General features: G+C 44.8%; 1 long non-coding RNA gene across 1 annotated transcript; it reads left to right on the top strand.

Moving 5' to 3' along the window:
- The first annotated feature begins 1,333 nt into the window (after nt 1-1,333).
- On the top strand, nt 1,334-3,921 carry LOC127307531 (uncharacterized). The gene is made up of 6 exons (XR_007855662.2): nt 1,334-1,700; nt 1,918-2,052; nt 2,158-3,203; nt 3,286-3,355; nt 3,437-3,519; nt 3,621-3,921. It is a non-coding gene; the product is annotated as an uncharacterized lncRNA (long non-coding RNA).
- Nucleotides 3,922-4,325: the final 404 nt, after the last annotated feature.

Below are 4,325 nucleotides of genomic sequence, written 5' to 3' on the forward strand. Positions count from 1 at the left end.
CTCAATGTCCAGCGCCGATGCCTACCACCTGAGAAAACCCGTGCATGATGCACCACCACGCCCCGGACAACCGGGAGCTTTCTGCACTAGCCGCAGTTCGGTCCAAGATGTGTAATGGTGAGGAAGGAATTAACTTGCTCCAGGCCTGTGCGGGGCGAGACAGAGATAGCACATCAACATGTCGTCGTTAAAGGGGGATATTCTCGGCCACGAGCAGAAGCTGCGTCCGGAGGACGGCCGAGATTAGAGGCTAGCCGGCCCGGGGACAGAGCAGAGCGGAGCGCGGACATGATGAGGGAGAGGAAGGAACAGTTGGAGGCGGGTTCTCACCTAGGGTTGGGTGGATGCAGAGGGAAATCGAACAACGCATGTCCCGTTACGTGGGGGGTTCCTAGCGCTACGGCTGTGTGTGGAGGGGTTCGTGAAGCAGCGCCAGCGATGGCATGGCATCGTGCCGCAATCAACAGGAACCAGGTTGGGGGTAAGCTAGATGCCGCTGCGCGCGCATTCGTGAGCTGTGGCGGAGCTCGAGGATGCCAATGGAACGCCATGAGGTCAGTGGAGACTTGGGAGTAGGCCGTCAAGTGAGGCAGTGCCTCACTCGCCTTCTCATGCATGTAACCGTCAGAACCGTCAGGCAGATCATATCGCCCTTGCCATCTCTCTCTCTAATTATCTAAAGCAAGTGAATTATGTTCTAACTATTACTTAATATTCAAGCATGTTTTGGAGTAGATACTTTCCACATGAATACGTGGGACAGGGGCATGCATAGTCAGATATATTTGGTTTGGAAGAGATATAACTGAATTTGTACTTCGACTAGCTTCCGTTGTTTCAAAGCTTATTTTGAGCGTACAAAAGATAACGTTCACTGTTTCGTAGTATGAAAATATGGTGGAAAAACTGGGTGTAGGCGCATCTAATTTACAAAAAGGTGAAACTATATTTAAATATTTCAAAAGTTGAAATAGTTCATGCCTGCAGATGTCACCTCGATATAAATTAAGAATTTAGTTGAAAGGCTAAAATGGAGCTAGAGTTCTCTAGGTCGGTCGATTTGGTGTTAAAATTTGGATCTATTTTTTGTTTAAAAGTAGCTATTTTTTATCCCGGTGCAACGCACGGGCACTTTTGCTAGTCTATACCTAATAATAAAGGAGCTAAGGTTTCTGCCAAAATTTTCGTCCAACTTTTTATTGGACCGATTTGTCTTCCCACCAAATCGCATAATACATCACATTGCCACCGTGGCGCGCGGACGGCCGGTTCGGGGACCCGAGAGCGGATTCGAAGATTGACCCGCTCTCTCCCCCTTGCACCACGCGACATGGTGGTGCTCGAGCCCGAGACTCCCGCAGCTACCACTGCTAATCGCGCATCCAGCAGCGCGCCGTGTGGCGTCATCCTTGGGCGAACGCTAGCACTCGAGCAGTTCGCATGCCGACGAAGAGGCCGCCTGGAGCGAGCCCACTGAGGGCTCTGGTGGAGGTCGACGGATTTGTCTGCTTGCTCGCTCACCTCTACCAATTCGATCCCCATTCAATCCTCAATTCATGTCGCTGCCGATGGTCGCCGCCAGAAGTTATTCTTTGCCGCTAATCTTATCCTCGCGGACCTCCTTTGCCCCAGGCTCCCATCCTAACCACGGACTGGTTGGATTTAATTTGGGTTCCTATCAATGTCTTCATCGTTCCTAGGTACAGATAAATCCCCTATTTTTCAGTTCTTTTTTCTTGTCTTCTGGAGCTGCCTGCTTCTTGATTTGATTCGTGGGTTTTCTGGACTTGTGGTGACCGCCATGGCCGCTCGAAAGTTTTCGGATTCTGCTTGAATACAAATCTACGATTTTAATGTCTGTTTGTTGATAAAATAGATAGCACGTGTGTGGTTTGATTGCTGAACTGAACGTAGCAGCATGAGCAAATGGGAGAGGGAGCAGTTCATGTGCGGCGCTACTGTGAGAGGAGAAGAAAAAACTTTTATGGGACAATTGCAATCTGTGCAGAGAAGTGCACCATTAACCATCAGCTTTAACCTACACTGTTCTAGGTATTGCCTGGTATAAATTGATATTTTCTATTTATTGTGTCATCATATAATTGCTGACTTCTGTTTCTGTATTGCTGTGTCTTGGACTCTTGGTCCTGGAAGAAGAACGGTGGCTGCTGTTGAGGAGGCAACGCAGAGGAGGCAACACATTCTGCTGATCCCTAGTCCCCAGCCCCACGCGCCCAAACCTCTCGGGATCGGCAGGGATAGAGGCAACAACCAAAACGCCACAACCTCGATCTTCGCGATGGCGGCAGCGATGACCAACGATCCATCTTGGCACAGCCATTGTCGACTCACCTCGGCTTATCAAGGTTTGGCACTTTGTCCGGCAACCCGCGACACAATTTTGGCATGACGGCGGCTCCAATTATGGCAAAGAATTGACGCATAAACCCAAACCCTCCCTCCCCTGTGGCGAATCATCTCAGCATCGTCCTTCGATGCAAACGCATCATGACACATCGTGAGCTAGGGTTTTGGGGACCCGCGGACCAGAGCAAATGTGGATTCGGAGGGAGACGTGGGTGGCCAGATGGAAGCACGACAGTAAGGCTGCGATGGTTTGATCCGACAAGTCAGATAGAAATTATACGGAAACAATGTTGTTGTGATTATCTCTAGCCTAGATTGCATTAACCCTAATAGTAGAATTTATTTAGACAACTATACAAGTGGAAAAATAACAAGACATATTATCACCGACCATGCTATGTTAGAGCTTCCTAGAGCGTTCGAATATGTTTCTCCCGGTGCAACGCACGGGCACATTTGCTAGTAAATGGTAAATTGCAGAAAAGTAAGATAAATTTAGGGTTTATATTTCTTGATTGATTGCAAGGGGATACAAGGGCAGGCTTATATAGACCTAACCAACTACAACATGACAACATAGGTGGAATACCGATAGTACCCTTACATCTAATAACCCACTACTCCATAGCACTACTAGTCCCTGACAACAACCCATAATGAGAATATAAAGGGAGTGGAGAGGTAAACCACTGTACAGTTCCACAAACTGCAAAGGATATCCAACCTAATGAAGAGAGTAAGGTGGTCCCATGGCAACCCCATCAACAGGCAGCAAAAACTCACAGGCAACACCTGCCAAGGACATCTTAGAGGCTGCCGATTCAGACTTTGGAGAGGTAAGCAAATGAAACAAACAATGAATTGTTTCAGTTCCCAGCAACAATCTTATATGTAAACTATCTCATGTTTTTATGACAGAACATAGGCTCTACAACAGAGAGCAAAAAAGGAAAAAAACACAAATCAACTATGACGTCCGCGAGAAAAGGTGAATGCCTACATCTAACCTGTAAGACCAAGCTAAATTGATCTATACTTCACCTCATAGGTAGTCTATTTTCTTTTGCAGTGCAACCAATGAAAAGAGAGAGGTAACACGGAAATGTTCCCACCTATAAACAGAAGTTTCACCTGACCCTCTAAGCACTAGAGGTATAAATAAACTGAATGAACAATACCATGCCGTTGCACCATATTAACTTCAATTTACTATCCATCAATGTACTAGCTTCGCTCACTTTTTTCCTTCACAGTCAGGACAAAGAGTACCTTTTGTGCACTCCAGCCGTTGTGGTTTAGAAATTGAAGATGCAGAGGGAGTTCAACTGGCGAATCAGCCATCAAGCTACCGATTTATATCAACTTATCGTCAAAATATAATGTGTAATATAATTGGCCTATGTGTCATTTCTGGAGCAACTACTTCTGTTGTATCATCTACTGTGGTACAAATCTGTTTTACTTTAAAATGTGTCATTGATATCATCTACTACTACTTTTGTAAGTAGTTGCAGTTAACTGCAATCTTTTGAAAGTAAAGAAGGACAAAATGCATGTGCCTATAGTCGTTATATTATATGCTTTTCTTCCTGGTCGTTGTTTTTCTCTATTGTTGGTTCACACATTAAGTTAAAAACAATGATGAAAATAATAATTGTCCCATTTTGAGTTCATGATTAATCTAAACGTGTATTACAATTTAAATAATGTATCCATGTTTTTCAACCAAATTTTCAATCTATGGGCCACTATACTGGTGCTGGTGCGGCATGCCGCCGCGCCAATCTTTGCTAGTGCTACATAATACCACATGTGTAACTAAATTTTCCACTTTATACCAAACTTGCATATTTCATTTGTACTTATTTTATCATAATATTGTAGTCTTACTGAATATAATTTAATACTAGCTAGATGTTCGATCATCCATATAATAGGTATAGAGTTCTTTTTTATCT

Source organism: Lolium perenne, chromosome 6 (assembly GCF_019359855.2).
Source record: "Lolium perenne isolate Kyuss_39 chromosome 6, Kyuss_2.0, whole genome shotgun sequence".
Classification (NCBI taxonomy): domain Eukaryota; kingdom Viridiplantae; phylum Streptophyta; class Magnoliopsida; order Poales; family Poaceae; genus Lolium; species Lolium perenne.